Source organism: Anser anser (assembly GCF_964211835.1).
Source record: "Anser anser genome assembly, chromosome: 8".
NCBI classification, from domain to species: Eukaryota; Metazoa; Chordata; class Aves; order Anseriformes; family Anatidae; genus Anser; species Anser anser.
The window spans coordinates 27,474,255-27,500,762 of record NC_139728.1 but is presented as its reverse complement, the minus strand read 5'-3'; the positions used below and the strand labels follow the sequence as shown (position 1 = coordinate 27,500,762).

Genomic DNA, 26,508 nt, shown 5'->3' with positions numbered 1-26,508 from the left:
ACGTGGACTCACTTGTAAATGGCAAGAGATTAGAGAACTTCCAGTCGTCATCACTTATTCACAAAAAGTTTGGAAAAATCTTGCTTTCCCCAGGAAAAAATAAAAATGAAAAAGATCGGATCTTGAGGGGGGGGGGGGGGGGTAGAATATGTTTATAGTGTGCATTACCTAAAAAAATAATTCATATGATGAATCTTTATCTTAAAAGCCCTGGACTAAAAACAAATAAATGAATCATTCAAATTATTGTGGAAACAGCCGTGTTTCATGTTATTTATGTTTAATGTTCCTTCTAGGGTTAGTTTTTTTCTTCTTATAAAGAAAGGCAGTTTTCTTAGTATTGCTGTGAATACCAATGTCAAATTCTATTTTAACAGTGCTCAGTGATGCATGAACATCCCAGAGGCAGAATTTTAAAAACACTAAAACCATTTGTTAAAGAGTAACCTAGACAAGTTGTGCAGTTTTTCTTTTCTTCTCCTGCAAACTTCATAAAGACGGGATGAAACACGGATTCACACGGATAAGCTCTGAGCCAAACCCTGTTAAAACTAACAGGAACCTTTTCCTTGATTTTATCAGAACTTTGGAGCAGAACCATACGAGTCTTTTTTTTTTTTGTCTTTTATTTTTTTTCACTGGCAACTGGTCTTTGTGGCCAAAATTATTGATAAGATTGCAGGAAGTTAAGGCATTTATTAAATGGCTAGTGGTTTTCCAACCAACTGGTATGGTAAACTGCAGTTACACTTTAGAGACCTTTAAGTAGCCACCTTTAAAGTCTGAGACCAAAAATGCATCCCCAAACGAAGCAAGCCTTTGACAGGTTGCAGATGGAGAAGAGGTTTCCTGGTCTTGGAGATAACTGACATTTTCAGGGTGGTGGTGGTACATGAGAACTAACTTTCCTCTCTGATTTATTCTGAGTTTGGAAAACAGACAGTTGCATGGGCACGCAACATCAGGAGGAAATGCAAAGAGCAAAGAGATATGAATAAAGAGACCCAAGAACAGAAGGAAAGTGGGATATTATTTCTTCTTTGAATTATGATGCAAAGTTCATATTTCAGAAGGAAGCAATAATCAGAAGGTGAAACAAGTGATGCAGCTGGTCAAGCTTTCAGATAGCTCTGAAACACTGATGCTGCCTCTCATATCTTTAGCGCCTTTTTTTTTTTTATGTGAGTAAAATACAAATTTAAAACAAAAACAACACCATGAAGCCTGCTGAAACCTCCTCACTTGAACTCTTCTATACTTTGAAAGCAGCAACATTCCTTTTCATATTTTAGTTTATTTTTGATGTAGTAGCAGATTTTGTTAAAAGAAATACCAGGAAATTCCTCTGCAACTCTATATGGAAACCAAATTAATAACCATGTAGTCGTTTACACAGCACTGTATGAAGCCCAGTCACGCCTTTTGTGAGCAGCAGGTTTCCCTTCACCAAAACCGGAACCTCATCCTTGCTGGATCCTTTCTCAAACAGGTTACCTGGTGCGATTCTATTCCAGAGCTATTCCCTTTCACTATTCTACTGTGGCGTTCCTATCCTCATCCTTGTACAATTAGTTATCAAGGCATAAATGTTTTTCTTCCCTGTTACACATCTTCTCACCTTGCTTTTTTTGCTTGTTTGGTTTGCACTCTACATAGTGCACCAAGGGTGCAATATTAGCTCTGCTAATTTTAGCCAGTCTTAGCCTTTTTTTTTTTTTTTTTGGGTGTGGGGGGGAGGGATGACACAGCAGTGTGGGTCACAATCTCACCCCATGACGTACTGCAGGGGGTAATGACGGGCACAAAGGCCGTAGCAAGGTGCAGAGGGACTTGCTGAAGTCAGCAGTCCCCTGGCCAGCCTGCTGGGAACATGGCTTTCAGATTCCATCGTCATGAAGGACGGATGCAGGTTACCTGGCAGAGGTTACCTACAGAGCTTTGCTCTTAATACCTCTGATGCGTAAAAACGTCTTTTCTTTAAGTGATTTCCCTCAAATCCTCAGCTTATGGAATACCAATGCAAAAATGTATAGTGCTGATGTTTAACCCTGGGAGAAGAGAGGCTCTCCCTGTGAACCCAAGGTGATGCTCAGGGGCACTGGTGGATTAGCATCAGCCACAGACCCAGCCCCTCATTTCCTTGCATGGATTAGGCCACTTCATTTAAATAAGCCCTTTGAGTGAACAGGTGCAGGCAAAATTAGCATCATTAACCAGCTGTAAAACGAGTGAGTGGCGCGCTAAATGTCTCCGTTCAGCTGCATACCAGAGAGGTTACATACATGTGCACAAGCATGTGCTGAGGATCTCTGCGAAGCCGTGTGTTACTGAGCCCTGGTCTTCAGAGAGGTGCGAACGTTAGGGCCAGCCTTGGGATTTGGCTGTTCTTTTGCATCAAGGATGTACTTTAATATAGGCTGTGGGTAATGGAAACCCAAGCGATGCAACAGTCTCTACTGGTGCTCTAAACTTTCTAACTTTCTTTCTTAAAGACTCAAGATGTGAGTAGAAATTGTATATTGCTATGAATAACGGCAAAGAAGGGAAAACCCCAAAGCAGAGACAAAAGTAACCCAAACTATGTCAAGCTAAAAACAATTTGGGACCAAGTTTGTTGACAATAAAATGTCAACAGAATGTAGACAAGCGTCTCACCTGGCCCCAAGCTCAGCAAGGGACTTAGGCATATGCCTAATTTTAAGCACTCAATTCATGTATGTGATTTAATTGGTGTATTTTGTGAGTTTTAAATTTCATATATATTTAAGAACACTGCTGACTCAGGGGGTATATTCCTGTATTTACGTTGTAGCTTCAGATTTTTCATAATTACATTACCCCTCCTGCTCTCTTCGATATTTCCATCTTTCCTCTGAGGCAGGAAAAGTCTCTCTTTCACAGTTTGTTAATCAGTTTATGATAACACAATCTTCATGGTGTTTTCCTTGGCAGCATGCCTTGGGCTGAAATTATTTAATGATCTGAGCATTAATTGAAGATTAAGGGCTGGGGTTGTCTGCACTTGAGTCTCCCATTGGATATGAACCCAAACGAGCTGAAAACTTCTATCCTTTGCTAGGATCAGGAGTCAAAACACCAAGAAATCATGAGATCCAGGAGGCTGGTGTCATTGTGGTGCTGCTTTGTGTGGATGTCACATGGCATTTAGGTTTGTATAAACATTTTCCCAAGGAAATCAGAGAAGTTTTGTCCCAATACCCTCTCCTCATATGCACAAACACAAGCCTGGTGCAGAGAGCTGATAAAATGGCCCAAAGCCACTGATTCCCTGTGTTTGCCTCTGTCGGTTTGTCTTGCACCCCCAAATCAGTCTTTGGGGCTGGGTGCATGGATTCCCAGCCAAAACTGGTCTTGAAGAAGGACATACCAATTTTACCCTGCAACTGAGAGTCACCTGCACTGGTCCTCCGAGGAGGACCTGGCCTGATTTTCTCTTGTGTCCCAGCCATGGTGGGCTACGTCTTTCCCACCGTGTTATTAGAAGAATTCTTAATTCTTTTACTACTCTTTTCATTTCACAAGTTTTTTAAGACAACAGCAGGTTTAAAAAAAATCCATTAAAAAAAAATCAGCAATAAAAGTGTTTTAGGAAGTGGAAGTGATGGCTTACTGATTCTTTTCCATATAGCAGGAAGACATGTGGTTCCAAAGAAAATCAAAATATAGACGAAAAAGAAAACTTCAAGAAAATTGTAAAAAGAAAATAAATTAAATAAAACAAAAATCCCAGTCTCCCCAATTAGTTAAACAGGGGAAATGAATGCCACCTGGGCTGCAGCAGATATTGGACTGTTTGGATTTTCCAGAAGAGGAAAAGAAATTCACTTTTCTCTCCCTCTCTGTCCCCACTTTTCATCTGTCTTAATTTACTGACATTATTTTGTCAGACGTCTGCCTAGCTCCAAGTCAAATAACCTTCCTCCTCCTACCTTTCTGCAGAATAAAGCAGATCCAAGAAAGGGAATACAGAGTTTATATCTGAGCAATCTTGGCACTTGGGATGTATAAACCCGAGCTTAAGCCTCACTCTCAGTTCTAGTTTGTAGGTCATCCCTTTAAAAACCTGTTGAAAATCTTTGAATAGCTGAAATTAGCCTTGTAAATACCCCACTGGCTATGCCCACCTAAATTTAAAAGGAAGGAACACCACCACAAATAATAATAAAAATTATATGGAGCCTAGATTTTGACCAGAATATTGAATAATTCTGTTATCGCATTATACTGCTTTTAGCACCGATTTGTTAAATAAACATACACAGAGGAAGAGTTACTCTGGCAAGGGGGGTGGAATAAGAGCTAACACATCTCACTGCTGAGGTCCAAAGTGTGTGTGTGCAAGCATGTCTGCCTACAGATAAAGCGCACACAGGAATTTTTCATCGTTTTGTTTTACATTGTGACAAGGATTTACCAGCTCAAGTGGAAAGCAGAAACAAAACCCCATTCAGGGGCGAAGCCTGTCGAAAAGACCAGAACAAATTCTGCCTTTCCCTCAGAAAGATTCTTGAGGATACAAGGAGAAGAATAAGAAAAAAAAGTAAAAAAAAAAATAGTAATAAGAACCACAAGCATCTGGGAAGATCAAGCGACAATGACTGAAGAAACAAAGCCATTGTATCTCCAGAGGCAGAAGGAGATGCTTCACTGAAGCTTGAATACCTAATAGCTACTTTTGTTAGTAATAAATGGAAAAAAAATAGTTATTTTTTTTGAGGGTTGGGGGAGAATTAGTCCTCTAAAGCAGTAGAAGCTACTGCCTACAGCATGTAGCATGAGCTACCCAGGTGCTAAGGGCAGGGATTTAAATTTTCTTTAAAGAAATGAATAAATTCCTGCAGGGGGGTGGGGAGAAAGGAGGGAAGGGGAAGGAGGTTTGGGGAAAGGAGGGAAAAAAAGTAGGAAAAACATCATGAGATATATCACAGTAGCAAAGAGAAAAGGCAGCTGAAAAAGTCAAGGATAACTAAAGAAGCACATGAAGCGTGACCTTGAAATGAGACTGATGAAGTGAGCTTTTTGGGTTGAGTGCTGGCTGGAAAAGGGGGCTTGGACCACTGCCCAAGGAAACTGCCTCCTGCTATTTAATTCCTAATGAGTTCAGGGAACAAGGATTTTGTACAGTCTTTGAAATAAACAGGATTGTGTTAAAGAAATACTTGAGACCATCATTAATTTCTACTTCTAGTGGAAACAAGCCATGAGACCCCACATCCTGGCTAATCACTTGGGTCAAAAAAGTAACATAATGTGAATTTCAGCACTATATATTATTTGGTAGGATGAAATAATTCTATATGTTCATTTCATGCCTGCAATGTGGGTCTTCAGAAGAGAAGGCTCATCACCAATTAATTATTACAGAGGTTATAATTCCTACCTTCCTCTAGGAATTCAACATTTAATATCTTATTCTCCCCTCTTCCTGTGCCAATTTTTCCATCACTATAATTGTTCTTCCTGTTTATGCAATTCTATATGCACAGTGGCTACTAAAAGTCAGCTGTTAAAACTGTTTACTGCAAATATTTACACTGTGGCCATTAGTGAAATCTGTATCTCTGAACGGATGATGGATGGCAGCGGGTCTGATCCGAGAGACCCTGCAGGATAAACAGGGAGGGAGGCAGGGGAATGTCACGTGCGGAGGCTGGGAACGCTGCCTCCTGCTCCCTAAAAAAGCAGAAGAGAAAGTACTGCGCTTGGGACATTTGCTCAGAAAAATGTTAAGGAACACAAGGTTGGTTGCTGATGCCTGTGGCATTGAGGTGCTAGAACACGTAGTAATTATTAAAGAAGGCTTTTATAAGTAATATAAGTAATATTACTTATATTACTCAGTAATAGAAAAAAGGGGGTTAATGGGTTACTGCAGCATGTAATCTAATAAAGGTTGAGTTATATGCAGACTAGGCTGACTCTTTGTACTGTACATATCAAGGCCATGCTGTGAGCGTGGAAAGCAGGTAAAGCAGAGATGCTAAAATACTAAAAAAGCTAGTTTTCAACATTTAACAGGAGATGCAGAAATTAGGTCAAGCCCTGGATGATGCTAAGAAGTCCTGACATGCTGGTCCAGGTGCTCAGGGCACTCTGGCCCAGAGGTTTCAGACGTGCATCAGGGAAGGCTGCATCCACCACGTCCCACGTGTCCGTCCCGTGGTGCTGTGCAAGGAGCTGAGGCTGCCCCCAAACCCCAGAAGACCCCTGCAGGAGGCACCTCCAAGGACCACAGCACGCAGGTGTAGGACACGGAGATGTTCTCACATCACCGCACCCAGGGCCAGCATGGGCACAGCTCATGCATCCCATCCCCTAACTTCCACGCTGCCCGCTGCATTTCTCTGCTCTGCTAGTAGGTGTCATTTCCAATTCTTCACCTGTGCTCACTTCTGCATGTATGGTTTTGCTTTTAGAGACGTGGCCCGTTTTGGATGCCCTTTCCTCCGGGCATGCTGGGGTCTGGGCTGCCAGCCAGCGGCTCCTAGATGGATGATGAACAGCCCATTGCCTTCCAGAAAAGATGGATCTCAAATGATCATTTTGCACTTTTTTTTTTTGCCCTAGATGTTCTTTCAGAAGAAACTGGTGAGGCAAAGCACATACTCTCGTGAAACAGACTCACTGAAAAATAACAAAAGGAAATCCCCTCCAAATACAGCATTATTTTGGAACAGCAAAAATAAGTGAGTATTCTATATTAATCAAACACACATTTGCTGAAATAATGGTTTGGGCTTTGTTCAGTGTTAATAGGAGTTTTTCCACCTGGTGCTATCAAATCGGCCTTCAAAGAAGAGTCACCCAATACAAACACGCATACGCCTCTTTCAGCCAAGTCTGAAATCCTAACTGCACCAACGAGAGAAGCAGGAAGGTGACATTTGCTGGAAAACTGCAAACAGACAAATGAGTACATCTTAGGATAGAGACCAGCTCCACACCATGGTCATCATCAGAGTTAGGAGTCTAATTTGTAAATCAGGATAGCACATAGTCTTAAAGTACGTGCCTAGGTTCCTTGTTTAAACCTCAGCATGCGTTTAAATCCTCTTTTGCAGGGTCAGACTATCCTGATGATCCAGCTGATGTACGTCACGGAGCATGTCCTATGGGGAAATAACTTGGCAATTTACTCTGGATTTAAGATAGGGCTTGTGCGCACATGAAAAACACTGTGTGACTTATGCCTGGATGATGTGATGGTTTGGGAAACGTTTCACGTGTTATTAAATCTGTTTGAGATTCTGAATTCCGTCTTCTCTGTTGTCATTTTAATTCCTAGACAAATGGAAAATCCATACAGAAACAACCTGGCTAATAACACTGATGAGCATCCCCAAGGAGAGCGATCTCCCCAAGCAATTGGCCAGTAGGCAAAGCAAATTGGGCTGGGGCATAGAGACAGACACAGGGCTCATCTGAGCCAAGAAGCAAGGGAGTCTGGAAGAAAAAAAAAAAAAAGGATGGGACCTTCCTTGTGCACTGTGGGGAGGAGATGAAGACAGAGAAATTCTGTGCTCCACAGGAGACATCACATAAGAACAACAGGAAAATGGATGTAGACAATACGGGCCCAAATCCTACCAAGGAATTAGGATTATGGCAGAGTCTGAGACAAGGAGGAGCTAGTAGCTGTTTTAGGCAGGTCACAGCTTTGCTGGCATCTGTGGCAGAAGGAGGAGGTGATCCGTGGGCTGGCAGAGGGGTGACCCAGCGTCACGCAGCAGCTCCTTGCAGCAGGACCGGGGACCAGCTCACAAAGCTCAACCTCTCCCTCCCCAGAGGAGCCACGTTTCGGTGTCATTCAACCCTTACTAATCCGTGCCAGAAGCACAGTGATGTTAGTCTTCCACACACACCTGCAAAGGGAACTACAAAAATCTGTTTGGGTGAAAATGCTCTTCTCTGCTGGCTGCAAAGCAACAACCCTCCATTTGCCTCCTTGCGGTGCAGGTGCCCCTCTGATCAAAGGGAAAACAAGCCCTTTCTTGAATACAGCCTTTCATTTTGCACAAAGTGCCTTCCCTCACACACCAAAATTAACCTCAGCGCAGGTAGTTTTCCGTTTGTAGCTCAGCCTTCTTTGTGGGAAAGTTTATTTTTGGCCAAGAGTATAAATGCTCGGCCCAATTAGCCATTGCTGCAAAAAGGTCTCTTAAAGGCAGCCAGGGTGGGATTAGTCATTCCTGCTTTGCTCCACGCAGCACCTGCCAAACTCCACACAGCCCTTTGCTGCGTTCAACGGGGGATGGATGGGGTCTGAGGGTATCATCTTTGATTTCTCTCTGTAAGGTATTTTATTTCTCCTGGCACTCCCAGAGCTCAGGCTTGGAAGTGTTTATGACATGGTTTGATGTCAACGTGAGTTTTCCATGCCCCACTGTTGCATTCTTGCTTCTCGTTCCCCCACGTGCTACTTGGCTCTGATCTACCTCTTTTTTTTTTTTTTTTCCCCACCTTTTGGTTTCATGGCAAAAGACATCCTATGGAGCAACAGAAGGAAGGATCCCAGCAGAAAGCCACTTGTCTCCTGTCTGGCTGAGAGCGTAGAACTGGGCTCAGGACACCGTAACATCTGCATCTTATCCATCCTCCCCAGGCTGCTGGTGGAGCCACAGCAGGCACCGTGAAGGAAGGGGTGCTCCCTCATCCCTCTGCCTTGGAACAATTACACTGAAATTAATTAACTTCAACGTAACTGACTTGAAGCTCATGTTGACAAGTGGTTTCAGACTCAGGTTTTAGATGAACCTGACCTCAGATGACACCTTCAAATTCAGTTTTGGAGGCAAGAAAGTTGCATAAAATGACAGGGCATCACCATCTCCACCATCACGGAGGCTGGCGGAGAAACCAAGAGCAGCCTTCTGCCACCTCCACCAGCCCTGGCATGGGGGCTTTTATTTCCCCCTCCCTAAAACAAAGGCAGTCGGGGCTTACAAGGAGTGCCATTGAAGTGATAAGCATGCTCTGCTCCCCGTTGTTGACTTTCGAGTGGCATTTCCTCTGTGAGGAATGTGCCCCACAACAAGGTATTTATACCTGGCTGCAACACAGGCTCGCTTTTCACCAGTGCCTGCTGCGCATACCGCAGAGAGGTGTTGGGAGGATTAATTACTTAGTGTTTGCAGAGGGCTTTGAAGATAAAATGTGCCAAGTAATTATTATGTGTTTTACTGATTTGGGCATGCATGGACAATTTTTTTTTTTAACGGTTTGTTGATTTTGTTGACAGGCAATCTGGGACAAAGCTACATTTCTTGTGAGGTTTCTTTTTTAATATTATTTTTAATAGGCTTTTTAATTGCAGTATTTACTTTAGTCACCTATTAAATAGCTAATTACTTGTGATCCTGTTTAGATTTCTGTTTAGCACAGACAACAATTACATCTTTTCTCTCACAGCCCACAGTTACTGCATTACATGCTGGGCTCAATCTATTTTTTTTCCCTGTAAACTGTGAGGACTTTCTGACTGCAAAAACTTATTTTCCTGGTCGAGCTCCATAATGTGGAATTGATCTCAGTAACGGCTTTTCTGGGTTGCCCATGAGAAAGGGAACAGGAGGAGAGCTGAATTTGACAATGTATAAACATGACCGATCCTTTGTCTCACTGAAAGGGGTAAGTGGGACATCGGGGTGAATGGGAGAGGCCAAGACAACAGGGTATGGAAAGGCTGCAGAAAACAGATGCAAAGTGCTGACTACAAAAAGGTGCCAGTAACAAAACCTCAGGAGGTAATTAGGTTTTAATTTGAACAGGACAAGCAAGTGGATATCTGGGGACTGGTGACACTCCCTGCTATCTGAGCTCCATGTAAAGCCCTGGTAGGAACATTGGTGCCAGCAACAGGGAGGACAGCAGAGGATTTTTCATGGAGGGCAACCCAAGAGAGCTCAACCAGCCACCTGTGCACTTTCCTGTCGGTTTGATGTCCTCCGCAGTATGTAAACCACCGCTTCCACTTCCACAAACACCCAATTAAAGAGAAAGACCTCAATAAACAGAATTTGACAGGTTGCTTCTATTTTACTTCCTCACCGCTTAACACTGACGCTAAGCTCCTCTGCAGCGTGCAGGTGTTTGTGGAGGGCCAAACCTAGCTCAGAAATTGCCACCACCGACAACCAGCCAGGAAGAGCCTCCTCTTCGGTACGCCCTTAACCCAATTTATTGCTGCTCAGTAACCTGCTACATGGACATTTCTAAGCTGAGAGAAGCTTAGACGAGATTATTTTTTTGCCCATCCCATGCTGAAAGGACAACTAGTCTCGCAGGCTGAACTGAAGACCTTCCCAAGAGTGGTACGTGAAAATGAAATCTTTTTTTTTTTTTTTGCTGAGCCAGCATTTGATTGCACTTTTCTCTTCATTTCTGCTCTGTAGGTTTTGTTTTCCCCCACGCAGACTGCTGAGGAAGCAGTTGCAGCCAGAGGTGAAAAGGAAGAGGTCAGGGTGAAGAGGTGAAAAGGAACTCGGCTGTCTGCTCAGTTATCTACACGTACCTGTACTTGAGCCAGCCACTTCAGGTCTCGCTGTCTGTTGTAAAACTCATACAGACTCGGCCTCATCTGAAAATAAATAAATTAATTAATTAATTAATTAAATGGTACAAGGTAAGCCTAACATAGCCTGGACATGAAGAGAACACATATTCCATGTGTAGGCAAAAACCATCCCTCCTCCAAATTCAATGAGCTATGAAGTTCACGCTAAGACATAAGACATTGCAGGAATCCCACCCACATGATGCTCTTCCCAGCACATCTCCACCTAGACCGGAGCTGAAGCAGAGCTAGCAGCTGTAAAGGCTGGATTTGCCTCGCTGCAATGCCATCCAGAGGCCAGATGGCTCCAGGAGGATATGCTGCCATGCATGCATGGGGAGAGAGCTGACACCTTACAGACACCCTGCAATGCGCCTACCTCTGTATTTACTTTTCACAGGTTTTACAGCAGCAGCACGCATTGCAACAACAACTTTTTTTCTTTTTTCTTTTTTTTTTTTTCCTTAGAAATTCACAGCAGGTGCAGCACTGTAAAGGATGCTCGCCAGGAGAAAAAATCCTTCCAACCCTGCTCGTCTGCAGCCAGCCCCACCATCTCCAACTGAGGACAAAACAATCCTGCTAATAATTGCATACGTTAAAATCTTTACAAGTATAGAAGCCCCTCCAGGGGTTCTGCCATCAGGTTTAACAGTGCCCTACCTCCCAAGTATTAAAGGGCAGGCCAGATCAGGGGTATCATGTTTTTCCAGGCATGATACACAAAGGAACAGAAAAACAACTGTCTCATTGTTTAGAGCATCCCTAAATATTGCCAGTAAAGATCTGGTCAACTTTCCACAGGCTGCGGCTTCAGAGAATTTTCCATTGGGGTGATTTATTTCATCAAAACAGCTCTCAGGCCACCAGCTGTTAAAGCACTTGTGGAAAGGGCCGACTTGGTTCTCATTATTCACTGTAGGTTTCCCTTAATAGAATCAAACTGGTTAATAAGTGCTAATGCCGGTAACACGGTCCTCTGTACTTTGACCTAAATCCTCCTCCCGCTCCCAAGGGGGTGGATACAGGAAGAGTGCTGCACTATTTCCTCCAGTGCACGGATGGGCAAAATTAACCCCTGCAGGCAGTCCTCACCCACCGTGTTTTGGGCGCACTTTGAGGTCCAGGCTCTGTTGTACCGGGTACAGTGCAAAATCCTACCCAAAAACACTGATCCCAAACGGTTCATGCCACATTAGCATCCACACCATGGTTTCTGCCCCGGTTCTTCGGAGTGACCTTTCCCTGTTCCACGCAGCCAGTTCAGAAAGTCAAAGCTGTTTTTTTAATAAAAAGAGAAGAAGTGGCACAAACAGTTTCCTACGCTTGGTAATTGCACAGCCACTTTGAGTACACAGTAAGAAAGCAAATATTACTGTGAAATTAAGCCTTTTTTTTTTTTTTTTCCAGGAGAATATCCAGAAAAATCAGATCTCTATAAACACTGAAAAGGTCATCATATTTTTGTCAGGTTCATTTGTCATGTCAGATGCAAGCGAAATGGTTCATTTAGCTACTTACATTGCTACACAACGCAGCTTGCAGTTTTAGGCGTACAAACCACACGTGCTTCTATAGGACGTACACAGTGCTGCGACAAAAGCAGCTCACACAAGCAGGTCTAGGGCAGAGTGAGGTGGCTCAGGAAGGAGAATAGGGGTGAAACAGGGTGGCTGTATTCCCACTGCTCCCAATCCCAGCAAAAGCACATGTTGCTGCCCAAGGAATTGGCCCTGAAGCACCTCTGGAGTGGAGATAGCCATCCTTAGGCTTCAGAGTTAACGCCCCAGGGCGCCTGGAGCGTCACCACACCGCCATCTCCCAGCTGCAGGAGCGGAGGCAGCGCTGACCTCCCGCACCGCCTCTGCCCATGCTCTCCAGAAGAGTTTTGGCAGCTGAGAGGAGGAAGGAAGGAATGTAGACTCCTCCAGCCACCGAGCTAATGGCTTTCAATGTGTAATTAGCGTCATTCTTGAAAACCCATGTCTTGTCACCACTCTAAATGTGTTCAGCTTCTGTTTCCTCATTATTCTGGATCTAATTTTTCCCCTAGATTAAGGAGATACTATTTTTTTTCCCCCAGAAAAACCCCCTCTCATGTGAAACAGAGTAGATGATTAAGAGATGACTGAAAACCTCCTGGCCTGCTCTTTGCATGTTAAACATTTGCTTGAAGAAGGACAAGTATCCACTATGCAGTTTGGAGGTTTGACAAAATCTGATGTATTGAGCAAAGGCTAACAGATCCCCTAGTCGTATCTAGTCCTGGGTAACACAGTTCTTTAGAACTAATTACACATACTGACAATGAAATTAATTAAAGACTAAATTTCCTGTATTGGCAATAGCAGTTTGATGGGATTTCAGACTGCCCTGAAAAACCCAAATTCATACACCCTCAGGGAGCTAATTTAGGAGATTAGTCAGCACATGGTCTCATTATCATTACTGGGGAAAAGCAGGTACCTTGAGAGGCAAAGTCAACTTTGAGTCACTTAATGGAGAGGTTCTCGCTCTACTTTCCCCGTCTCTATCAGAGAAAACCCACTCCAGTTGCTGCAATCAGAAAAAAATGACTCGATATCTCCGCTGCTAATTGAAACGTGAGTTTTATAACCCCACAGCACTTCCCCAGGTTCCCGTGCCTGTTCCCACCTCCTCCCCAGCAGGAGGCTGTGCCGTGGTGGTGGGCTTCGGGGGCACTCCAGCTGGGTGAGCTGGAGAAATGCACTCAGCTGCCTGAACGCATAACAGCAATTCAGAGTTACACATTACACAACATCGCCGCTCTCTCACCCTATTTCAGTTTGATTTGATTTTTAGTTGCAAGCCAGCACAACTGCAGGGTTTTGAGGGGTGATGCACTTTCTTTCGCTTGCCCCGAGACAGACAGACTTAGGAAATGCCACAGAAATCAACTGCTAGGAAAATGCAAGAATCGAACAGTTCAGCTTTCAAGAGTCAGATAATGGCAAACAGAAGGTTGAACTTTTCCCCTCGTGTGCATATGCATTGTGATTCATTGCATACTCCTCTTATGCTATTCCTCAGCTATTGCAGTATGCCATAATTTGTCTCAAGAGGCAAACAGTAGTTTGCAGAGCTGCATACTTGTCTCCAAGCAGCAGGGCAAGGCTGAGTTCACAGCAGCTCATCCCCTCCGCTGTGCCCAATGTGCTGCAAATAACAGAAAGCTTGCTGGCACCTGAGAGAAGCAAGAGCGGGGCTGCTCCCTAAAGAAAATCCAGAAAAAAAAAAAGAAAAAAAAAAAAAGCAACAGCTCAGGAACAGGGCAAGGGGCAGGTGATCCTGCAATGTAGCTCAGGCAGGGTGGACAGACAAGCTCTGAGATCAAGCGGGGTCCATTGAAGGTCTCAGGTGTGGCTGGTCAGAGCAGATAAGCTCTGTTAGTGGCCTCGGGACCCCAACCTGGTACATGGATGTCCCTGCAACATAGCCACCTGACTTGTACCTTCAGGCTTCTCAAGCCATGAAGCCAGTTGTGGGGTGCTGGCAAGGCTGGCTGTGCTGCTTCAGGTCAAGCAGCTTGCCCTGTGGCTAAGCTGTGCAGGATTTAGCCCTTGAGGATAGAAGAATGGGTAGGTTTGGGTCACTCCTGGCAGCACCCTGCAGGGAGTTCATCACCCCCAGCACACAGCTCAGGAGGAGCCCAGCTGGCAGAGGGGAGCCTGAAGTCACGGCTTTGTGTCCAAGCATCCACACCACTGCTCCTCCCCAGCCAGCTCGGACCGGCGAAGCCTGGCACGGCAAACTTCTCCACGAAAAGGTCCCCGAGCAGACCTCTTTCACCCAGCTGCAGTGGTGATAGCGCTGAAGTCAGCGTAACCCTGACCCAGCCCAGCCTGCTGCCCGGAGACCCTGCCTGGGAGCAGGACACACGCTTCCCCAGCACTGCAGGCAGAGCGATCAGCAATTCCCACACAGATGAGCCCTAGGAGAGGAGCAGCCATCAGCAGCGGGACTCACAGTTCTGGGAAGCGCAGCCCTCCGCTCTCAGAAATATCTCACCGCAGGAGTAATGCGGTTCAAATCTTGCAAGTATAAAAAAAAAAAAAAAAAGAAAAAAGTAATGGGAACCAGATGCTGCCGTACCTTAGATTAGAATCTATGTTTAGATTTCCAAGATAATTTTTATCTCCTGTACTTTGGCTAATGTAAGGCTGATATGATAAATGGATTTTCTATGGAGGCTGAAAACAGCCCGCCCGCCTCAAAACGCAACCCGATACGCAGTTGTCTGCGGCGGGGAGACAGAGAAGAGAAACAGGACTGGCGTGAAGGAGGGTCAGGCCGGGATGGAGGATGTGCTACATGGAGGAGGTCAAACGACCCTGGGCTGGTGCTGGAGGAGGAGGAGCTGCGCGGGGCGGTGGGGAGGATCGTCCTGCAGGGCCCCCCTGCTCCGTCCCTCCCTGCAGCACTGCAGCTTCCCCAGCCCAGGGCAGCATCCGAGAGACTCCCAGAGAGCTGCCACTGCTGCAGGAAAGCAAAACCAAGGCTTTTAAATCCTGAATGGGGTGTAGACCTCCCTGCACATCCACATCCTCCTTAACTGACTCGAACCTCATTTTTTGAAGCCTTCTTTTTCTCTATAACTGCTCTGACATCCTTTACTACTCCCTCTCCCCATTACCACAACACCTGGATTGTCTTTTCCCACCTCTTTTTCACTGCCCCATTGAAGCAACAGCCACAAAGTTTCGGTCTTTTCTTGGTCTGCAACCAAAAGGGCCAACGGCATTAAATAAATAAATACATAAATAAATAAATAAATAAATAAATAAGCAGGGTGGGGGGAACAAAATAAAGATTTTATTTTTTTCTGAATTATTTTTATTATTATTTTCCAGCCTGAAAGCCCTTGGCAACAGAAAACTCATCGGTTCTTTCTAGCATTGTAAGTGGAGATTATGTAATATTTACAGTGATATTAATGCAATCAATCAGCGTCAGCAAGTGGAGATGTGGGAGCCAGCTATGCACATGAGAGAAAAGTGGGGAAAAGGAAAGCACAAAGAGGTCCCTGTGATGGCTGGGGAGGGATGCCAAATATTTTCACTGCTTTCCAAACTAATATGTTACAAAATAACACAATCAGCTTTGGCCCAGTTCATTAAAAATAATTAACTTGACTGCTCAGTGACTTCCCTGCAGACTTGAGATGCCCACCAGCGCCCAGGCACTCGCATCAACACCTTTCCTCCTCCCATTCAACAAGGAAGACTTTGCCCAGCCCTGCTCGAACTCAGTCCCAAAAGAGGTAAAAGGACCCCTTGTTGGATCTTGGGTTACTGGGAATGGTGAAAACGTAATGGATCGAGGGCCTGCACTGAACAGAAGGGCTTTGCTGCTGCCCCATGTGCATGCAACAAAGTGCCAAGGACTGAAAAGAGGCCATTCTTCCCCAGGCGTGCCTCTTGCAGCTGCCGGGCAAGGGACTTTGCAAGCCTGAGAGGCACACAAGTAGCTGCTTCTGCTGCTTTGTTTGCTTTTTCCTTTTTTTTGGTGGAAATATCAGGGTCCGGAGGGGATTGCTTCCAGAACTGGATTTTTGCATGGCCATTGGCAAAATCTTTGGCAGCAGGGAAGAGGCAGCATTTTGCTGTAGGATGGTGGGAAGCGGGGTCTGCAGATGACTCCAGCACGGCTCCAAACTCGCTCACTTGCTCTGCCTGTGCACAGCTGCCACCAGGCAGGCTGGAACGGGGTCAGCAGTTGGCTCGCAAGGATCTGGGACCATGCCGAGGAGCAACAGCTGGGAGGTGTGCTCTGGTCCCTGTCTACCAGGATGGAAACACGCTCAAGCGTTGCTAAACCCTATCTCGGAATAAGCCTTTCTTAAACAACTGCTATTGATGTTTGGGCCTCAGCTTACAGTTTGGCAGAGGCCAAGTCTCGTGATTCAGATCCCAATGTGGATTTTCTCAAGCTCTGAGGATGCTGGGACCAGGGGTCACCGCTGCTCCGGGTGATGGGCTCTTCTCCTTAGTAGAATTGAGCAAATCCAGTCAGAATAACAGATCAGGGCACAGACACATAAACAAGATGAATATTACCTTCAAGAGAGACCAGAAGGGAGGTATTAATTTAGTTTTCTTTATTTTAAAATGGTCACGTAACTGTCAAGATACAGGGCAGGATGGTCCTTACACTTGTTTGACCAAGAACCAGAAGTGTGCTGGGGTCACGGTCAAAGCAGAGTTACCCAAGAAAGATATTTCTCCATGGACCTCCTGCCAGAGGCAGGGACTGAATAAAGTCCCACACCTTCTGAGAGGTTTCAGCCACCATCCCTGGTTGAAAGGGAAGGGACGGCAGAGTGGCAGAGCATCTGCTGCTGAGCTTCTGACCACTGTGCAGATGGAGACAGTGCTAGAGTGGATGCCTCCTTTAACCCTGAGTTTGGAAAGAGCTATTAGCTCAGCCCTGATTGAGAAATGCCTGTCCTCCAGAGGAAAATCAGCATGCGGGAGGCAGTCTGTGTTCCAAGAGCAGACCTCCCCAACCAGTTCGCTTGCAGTAAGAGCCAGTCATGCTTGAACAAGCAACGTGTAATCACTTTGGGCTCCTTTCCATTTAGGAGAGCGACTCCTGGGGAAAGCTTGACATCAGATTCTGCCCTGGTCACAGAGTGCAAGAGGTGTCTGAGGCCAAGTTTGGTGCATTTTTGTGTCCTGAGCCATGCTCCCTGTTCCCCTCCGACCCAGGGAGTCTGTTTCGGGCTGAATTCCTAGTGACACGAGCAGGAATTCCTAGAATAGGACCCTTGTGCATAGATGGACGAGCAAGCTGTTTTGACCACTGAGCAACCACAACCACAACCACTTCCATTAACTCCAACCTTTTGCTCCAGCGTTAAGTTTCCTTGTATACACTTGGAAGCTTTCTTCTGGGAGAAGTTCAGTGCTTTCTGGGAAAAATGGCTCCTTTTTGCTGCTGCAGGGACCCGTCCCTTACACCACGGAGGCGCCTATAAGTTACCCTAGAAACCTTTGCCACTGGGGCAAATATTCTCTTCCTTCGCCCCCAGACAAACTTTAATCACGTTGCATAAGCAACTAAACAGGTGGCTGATCTTCCTCTGATCTCTTCACAGTCTCAGTAGAGAGATTGTTCTTCCAGGGAGCAGTTCAGAGCAGGAATTAACCTCGCGTGCAGGGAAGGGTCTTACAGTGTGACCTCCCCACTGTATGGAGGAGCTGTTGGGCGATGAACTGTGTAAGCCAGGCACCGAAGTCAGAAGCTTTAAGCAGACACCTGAAGGTAGATGAGATGAGCACTCCTCTGGTACTCTGCCCCTTGTATCTCAGTCCCAGTGGGAAATGCCTCATCTGTGCTTCAAAATCTGGCCACATCTTTCTCGAACTGACCAAGAACTGATACTGGATAGAAAAGCAACCTAAAAGCCCAGAGACTCTCACTCCAGAAGATCAGAGAGGGGAGAAGCAGTCATTTTCATGGCCTGTGGTGATATTCACAGTTTTCTCTGTGTCTCACTGAGGCAAAAATTATGCAATACCCTGACCGTACATCTATCCACACTCACGATGCTTTAACAATCTGGTTTCTCAGCTGGAGTCTGCAGCCAAAGTATATTAAGCAATGGGCCTGTGAGTTGAACATATGCTATCAGCGAGGTCTCTTTTTATTGTTGCCACTTACTATTTCATAACAGGAGGGGAACGCACATGGGGCTGCTCTCGGGACGGGAACAAGGAAGCCCTGAATTCATTGACATCGTTGGGCCACTCGCTGCCCCAAGTCCAAAAAAGCTGTCCAGTTTTGACCTGCCCAGCTAGGGCTAACGGAAGGAATCACTGATGACAAAAGCAACTGCAATAAGATCCAGAGATGAGAGCAATCACCCCGCCACCACGTTACAGGCTAACACGGAGTAAGAGCAACTGAGCTGAGCATGAGCTGAAGATGAAAGATTGCATAGCAAGAGCTGCTCACCCCGGTCCAGGAGAACCCCGGGCTTGGCCAGCAGTCCCAGCTAATGCCGAGTCCATCCTGTTTGATTATAAACACAGAGCAGCACTTGGCCGCTGCTCTTGTCTGGATTTCCATTTGTGCTGATAATACACATATTTTTAAAGGCGATGTTAATTGCAGCACTAGATTTATTAGCGTGAATATTATCCATCCCTTCCTTTCACCTCCCTCTCTCCGGCTCAATTCATCATTTTTACAAGAGGTTGAGCGGTCCGACGCGAGGACCACACCTCCTCTGCTTTCGGGGGATGGCAATGCAAACACCAGCTCCACCATCACCCATGGGTCCGACAGGACGAGCTCACAGAAAGTTGTGGGAAGGTGGCCGAGCCGAGCTCTGGGGCCAGTTATATTACTTTCTCCTGATAGACTGAGAAGCTCAAGGTGCCAGCAACGTTGCATCTACTTTGCAGCAGGGCAATGAGAGCTAAGAGCTATTGGGGTGGGATCCAAACCACATCCTCCTGTCGAGGCTGCTAAAATGGCCGAGCGTGCAGCACGAAGCCGTATAAAGCTGCGAGGATAACAGCCCTCGTTTGGTGCCAGGCTCGAAGCTAAAGCAAGTTTTACAGGAGGAGAGTTACGGGCCTCTAACGGAACATAAACTGAGTTTCTGTGCACAGCAGAAAGTGTGTGCCTGGTGTCTGTGTGTATCCCTGCAAACTGCATCCTTAAATGTAAGCGCTGGCGGTGCCAAACAATTACGATGTTTATAGAAACTGATGGCCTACATCTGTTTAAAATACTACTCGGTGTTTAGACGGGTGGAATAGAAAACATTCTGCAAAGAGTAAGCAGATATTGTATGGCTTGATGGACTTTTTTTTTTTTTAAGCAAGGACTCACACTACATTGATTAACTACTCAAACTCATTAGCACTGCGCGCACTGCAGAGTGAAGGCATGCCATAAACCTGCCTTCCTCTGACAGAGAATTAACCAATTGTAAGGAAATTCTTCCAGAGGATAAACCCAGTTTGGGACTACACTGAAGCAGGGTTGCAGTCCCATATCCCAGCACCTTCAGAGGGATCTTAGGCAACCTGGGACTGCTTCAGCAACAGCCAGCCCCCAGGACATGCTGGGATTCAGCAGCCCACCTTCCCTCCGACGCAGCAGCGACGTACAGCATGGTAACACCCAGATTCTGACACATACCTGAAGGCTTGCCTGCGTGGCCATCCTTATTTTGCTGCTCCCTGAGCAGGGACTGCCGCATTGTAGTGCTTTGCCCCCTGAACAATCACAGCGGCCTTTCTTCATTAGCGACTTGAACTCTTGCTTCAAGTCTCCCCATTTCGGGTGACACTGCTTTTAGAACAAAAGGCCCATTCATCAGAGAAGCCTCTGGAGTTCACTTTCCAATTTTTCACATTTATCTCGGGGGGTGGGGTGCAAGTTTTATGGACAAAACACACAGATACCCCAGAAGAGACACCCTGCTCTGGATCTCATTATAGCCAAGTCCCCTTGGGCACAGCTCCTGTGCAGCAAGTGGGAAGGTCTCTCAGTTACACAGAAAACAAATGCATGGCATAAAAAAATCCAGCTCTGGAGCTTTCCCATAGTTAATTGCCAGGGTTATTATGGTGTCTAGCTTAGTAAAAGACTTGCAGTTTCCATTCTTCTCTTCCTCCCACCCAACCCCTTGCATTTTTAAGACCACTTATGTCACACACACGCAAGACTCCAGCACGAAGAGGCAGCCACATCAAACATGGCAAACAAGCAGCCTCCAACTCTTCCAAGCCCTCGCCCCTTCTCAGTGTATGCACTGCAAATTAATATGCAAATTATGTAAATTAGAAACACGTGTAGAGTGGAAGTCATTCTCCCTGGCACTGACCACCCCCAGGCCCTACACAAGCCCTGCAGCCCTACACAAGCCCTGCAGCCTTCCCAACAGGATCGTGGATGGCTCTGGGTGAAGCATTGCACCCTTCCGTGCAGCTCCCTGAACCAGCACGAGGGCAGCGAGGGCTGGCACAGAGGGGTACCCCACAGCAGCTGTCCCTGAAGATGAGCCCGAAGAACCATTGCTTTTCCTGCCCAGTCCCCAAACACCACGTAGGTCCCTGCCCAGCACCACGAGGCAGCTCAGGGCAGCCGGACTCATGCAAGAAGCCGGATGGGGACTGCACCTCCCCTTTGGAGAGATGCTCTCCGGGGCATTAGGATGGTGTTAGCAATGCACTTCACAGCAAAACCACTCCAAAAGCGCTACGCGTGCCCAGCTCCATGGCACAGATGCTTCACCCTGCTTGTCGCTGCTCCCACGGGGAGCACCCCATCCCCTCGGCAGCGACACTGTCCGCGTGGGGCTCTGCGTATTGTTCCAGCACTGCTGCCTCTCCCCCAGTCCCAGAGCGGAGCTGTGTAAAACATGCACACATTTTCATCACTTAACTTATGGCTGCCCTGGGGGAATCTGCATAAGATTACCCAGTGCTCTTTAAATCAGTCCCAGAACAACCTTTTCCAGCCACTGCCAAACCAGAGCTTTTCCAGCAGAGCTGCATTCTTCTTTCCTCTATATGAAAATCCCTTTTTTTCAGACCAGCTCAGCTGTTACACTTGGGTACTAGCTGATGGAAACACACACAAATACCTGTATGACCCCACTGAGATTAATGGAAAAAATTGCTGTTAGATTCGAGGAGAGGGGAACAGAATTTCACACCCATTTTTTTCCCAGAAAGGAAGAAAAATGAAAGGAAGGAGGGAAAAAGATCAGTTGAAGCCCCAGTGCAGCCCACACTGAAGGAAAACTTGACTGCTTTCATAACCCCTGTGGATGACAAAAATATCACAGGTTTTTATTACCGTTTTATGTCTGAGACTTGTGAGGACGCCCAGCATGACTGTGTACCAGAGCAAGTCCAAGCCACTGCTGTCCGTTACATGGGGACAGTCCTGGGGACATCTCTGGAGGATGCTGAAGGGCAGGAGACCAGCTGCATCTGAGGGGATATGGCACTGCTGTCCGGGCAAGGCTTCACATCGAGGTCAGGGCTGAGATAACAAGTTGGCCCTATGTGGCCGACGGCTGGATCTGCTACAGACCGACATTCCTACGGGAACAGGCTCTGAGGCAGCTCACATCAGCATTTAGCTGGAAGAAATCCCAGGGATCAGGGGAATCAAAGTGTTACCAATAAAGAGCCTTTTCTCACCCTCCCAAATCCAGACTCCAAACAGTGGGATGCAAAAGGGAGGATTTCTCATAAGGATTTCTGAACAGCTCCTGCAGGAAATGGCACATTTAGCACTTGTTTCATGGCTTTGTTTTCACCACGTTTCCTTCGTGCCCCTCTCCCAAGCTCCGCTGATGGCAAGAGCAGTACAGGATCTCTAAGCAAATCCCTTGATATTTAAGAGCACCACAGTGCACTTCTGGCAAAGCGACCAGGACACAGGGTGCCTGCACGCTCCTCCTGCCTGCCTGGTCCCCAGAACGGTCACTTCATCTCCAGCACATCTCCACAAGTCACAGTGGCACCAGATTAAGCCCTTAGCTGTACTATTTCACGAGGTTTACTCATCACGAATGTTGACAGTAAGGATCAGTTGTTAAGTAACAAGCCAGAGAACCAATTCTTTTCCATATATTCAATAAAGCCCTGTTGCTTCCTTCAGAGGAAAGCATTCTGCACCACATTATTATATGGACCCAAGAGGAAATCATTCTTTGGATTTGGAAAGTCGACATTAATGGGCTCAGACTGCAATAGAGGGCATGTTCATTTTGCAATTGGGTTACTTGCTCTGATATACTCTTGATGCTATTTTCCTGGCAAATTGCGATTGCTAATAAATTGCAATAACTTTGAGTTTACATTATGACTCACAGAAGATTACGCTGGGCAGTAATGACATTCCCAAAGTGGAGGGTCTCTCCAGTGAAACATCAGGCATATGGAAGCAATTCAGTATTTACAGATTTAGATGAAGCCTACATATTACTGATGAAGAAACCATATTCTGATAAGATAATAGGCAAGAACACAAGCTTACATGCTTATTTCTTAAAGAGAAGACCATATGAAGCTCCTAGAATCTACCAGTAACTCAGGCTTCACTCAAAGTCTTTCAAAGCCAATAGATTAAATCCTCCAGGCTTCAGCAGGGTCGAAGGTCAAGTCTTCACCCTTCTTCACAACAGGAACATGTCCTCGGTCAGCTTGCTCCATCCCAGAACACTTTATCCTACAATAATATCCCAGCCTCCTGCTTATTATATGCTGAAATCTGTTTATTTCCTCTAATATTCAAACTCCCCCTCAGTGTCTCATTTTGAACCCCCCTCCCCCCAGGGCAGCTAAAGTGGGAATTTTAATTTTATTGCTCCGTTAGTCCAAGGTGTTTTTTTTTTTAAACACTGTTTACACAGAGCAGCCCTTCTCCCTGGTTCCCTCTGGTTTGTCTTTTTCTTCTCAGGCATTTCCTAGCTGCTGTGCTTGGGCTCCACCTTGTCATGTAAATCCAATTTAATTTGCACAGTTCTGCTTGACTGGGGCTGTTTTCTAATAAATTCAAGCTCCATGAAAAATTCCAACCAGGTGATACACTGAGAGGCAGTAGTACACAGTGAGGATCTTCAAAACACACTCCAAGAGGAGGCAGGTGGCTTTCAAGGCCGTTTGGCCTTTTACTTCTAATATTGACTTTTAATTACCAACAGTTAAATCTTGTTTTTCTTTATGATCCATTTCTGCCTCAAAATCCATTTTGCCCTGGGGTTATTGACACAGTTGGAAAATTTACTACGTTTACTTTTTTTGAGAGAACAGTTTATTTTTCAGGCATTAATTTCAAACCAAGACTCTGTCCATATACATACAGTAAGCTCTAATTCTGCTCTTCGCTAGTTGTTGTGCTTCCTCATCCCTCTCTTCAGTAGGGAGTTGTCTCCAAAAACTTATAGTGGAGAGATGATAGCATGCAGGAAACAAGTGTTTAGGATGAAGGGTAAATTTTAAGGTTTTACTTCCTCTGCTTCTCAGTAGAAAGTCTGTGAATACTCAATAGGTCAAAGAGCAATGCCTTTGCAAGAAGGCAATGTTTGAGTCTACAAGGCCCAGTACAACACCCTGAGTTAAATTAGAAATTTTTAAAAAATTGGAGTCCAAAAATCCCCTTCTGCTATAAGTAGAGCTCAGGAGGTTTTGGAGCAGTGCCTACAAGCAGAAGGGCTTCACTTCAGGCCTCACATTCCTGGTGCCTCCCCTCAAAACTCATTTTCAGCCACCAGCTCAGCCCCGGGTGGAGGTTAAGCAACGCACACTACTCGTGACCACCAGGCAACCACTGCTCAGCCTCGCCTCCAAACGGCATCGGATCTCCTGTGAAATACCTCCAAAAATAGCAGCCTCGAGTACCACAGCCTGCCTCAGGTACAAGAGGCCAGCTTGAGGTTTAGGCAGCATTTAATCTGCCTTCCTGTGCAAGAAAAAGAGCCCCCAGCTTTTGTTCCACTCGGTCAATAAAACCAAAAAACGCCCCTCTAAGGGCTTTGTAAATAAATACAGGATGCCATGACAGTCCAGGTGATTTATTGGCACTTAACATTATGAGGGTGATAGAAAGCACTGCAATAGTTAAGTACCACGGTCATGGCCATTATAAACATTTTTTAAAGGGGGTTTATTACAGAGCTGTAAAAGTAAGCTCCAGGCTAGAAGTTGGCATGCGAGTTCTCTCCACCTTTGAAGTATTTATTGACATTAGAAATTTGGGAGGGAAAAAAAAAATCACATTGGAAACTTTGAACAGCAAGTTTTAAAAAGGCAGCAGATAAGAAAGGGGGAAGGAAGAAGGAGCGGTGCCATTAAGACGAGTAACGGCCAGCAAATCATTTGCCAGGGAGATCTTTTGGGCTCACCTTTTTCCGCCTGTGACTCACAAAGCAGTGATTTCTACAGAGTCTCTCCATCTCTCAAAATATTTGCCCAGCCATTTCCATGCAGTTATTGGCGTGTGATTTACAGCTTTTCACAGCAGGGAATGCAAGTCGCCCTGGGGTACGGCATGCCATCAAGCACTGCTGGGAAAGCTGCAGCTCATGCCTGGCCTCCTGCTGAGGAGAAGTTTGTACCCAGGCAGCTTGGCCCCACCAGGTTACACGCTGGCAAGAGCGAGGGGTAAATCCTACCTGGCCTAATTCACTGCCTGGAAGGCCAGTGCACCTAAAAAGCCTGGCCCAGGCGAGACAGGTTGCTTTTCCATTCCCATGAGGGCTCGCCAAATGCAATCACTTCTTTTTTTTTTTAGTCCTGAAGACACCATCGGGAGCCTCCTGTACAAGAAATGCCACGCTGTTTTTGGCTGAACACCCACACCGCCACAGCCTTGGTCCTGCTCATCAGTTACTCGAGCCACCTGCACAGCATTCCTGTGCTGCAAACAGTGCAAATGGGAACACCCCTGGGAAAACCTGTGCTCAGTGCTACCTTTGAAATTGATCATGGAAAAGAGCTGGAATGGATTTACCACCCAGGAGGACAGTAAAGGAACAGTAAGTCCTCCATTAGCACCTCCCAGAGTAGCACCCTGAGCATGTGGCTGCTCAGGGCCCAATTTTGACAGCCGGCATTCACCCAAAGTTTCTCCTTTACTCAGTGCATCACTGAGCACTGGACCTGAGAAGCCCAGGGCAGGTAAACAAGAAGCCCTAATTTATCGTCCTTTTCCTCCAGAGCAAGCCCACGGCGTAACTCTGCTTTACAACTTCATTCCTCAGATCACTACACTTGAATGGAAGGAGAAACACTCAGGAAACTCAGCTTGGAACATCCCAAACCAAAGCAGTAAGTTCTGGTGAAGAGGAACCATGCCTCAAACTGACAGCTCAGGAGAGGACACCCTGATTCACACCAGCTGGCCTCGCACTCTCGGAGCCTGGTGCTATTCTTTTCTGCCCTTTTCACAGCCAAGTTCACCCCTAAAATCCTCCCACGCACTGAATTACGGGCTGGATGGATGAGTCCAGCATGGAGCAGATGTTTAACTAATTTGCTTCCACATGTTTTTAAACATTTCACATGTAGGAAAAGGATAAAAGCAAGAAGATTAAACATGGATGTCCAAAGTCTAATTAACATCCCCACTAGTAAGCTGGGTGTGTTTTATCTTTAGGAGAGTGACACCAGCTTCCTTAGTAACATGGTTGAGTCCCAGGGGAAAACGATCAGAAATAACATATTGATGTCATTAAGAATCATTTATTATTACTGTTACGAAGCTTGGGTGAATCAACTCGGTAGGAAGCCCGACACAACCCCTGTGAATCAGTTAAACTCTATTTTAAGGTCTTGAATAAGACTTTGGTGGGACTGAGTATAAAATCCTGGATATGGGTGAGATGCTCTTAAGGAATTTTGACGGGGGCATTTGATTGACCCCCCTCCCCCATAAAATCAATGCATCAAGCCGTCATCATCTCCAAATGCACATGCCTCAAACTTTCCAGTTCAGCAAGGTTATAAAATATTAGTGCTTTTTATACATTTAAAAGTGTGAGTTAAAATATAATTATAATATAAAAATGGTATAAAATAAAAAGCTTATGTTTTATAAGCTCACCACACTGGAAAATCTGAGGCACAATAATCTCTATAGCGGTCCCCATACTATGGTTCCAAGTTCCTCGTGCCTTGTAATATCATTAAGTGTCCTCGTGAATGCTTTGTCGCACTTCTATTTTGCAAACTACCACCAGAAACCAACTGATCAGGCTCTGCTCCCTGCAGCCATCCCAACACTTGGTGGCTTGGAAATCGATTTGTTCTGAGAGCAAGTATGAGAAGTGAGCCCTAGGGGTAGCTTTGGCTCTATAAACTGACTGCATACAGAGAAAGGGAGAAAAAGGACAAAAATATTTTCTTCCCAGATGCAAATGTGCAAGCAGGTGCCAAAGGCTT

General features: G+C 45.7%; 1 long non-coding RNA gene across 6 annotated transcripts in view; it reads right to left on the bottom strand.

Moving 5' to 3' along the window:
- LOC310903429 overlaps nucleotides 1-26,508 on the bottom strand; it is a 334,064-nt gene that overhangs the window by 82,802 nt on the left and 224,754 nt on the right. For all 6 annotated transcript variants that reach the window (XR_014587518.1, XR_014587519.1, XR_014587520.1 and 3 more), the window contains one exon: nucleotides 10,532-10,597. This is a non-coding gene — a long non-coding RNA (uncharacterized lncRNA). The remainder of the gene's footprint in view (nucleotides 1-10,531; nucleotides 10,598-26,508) is intronic.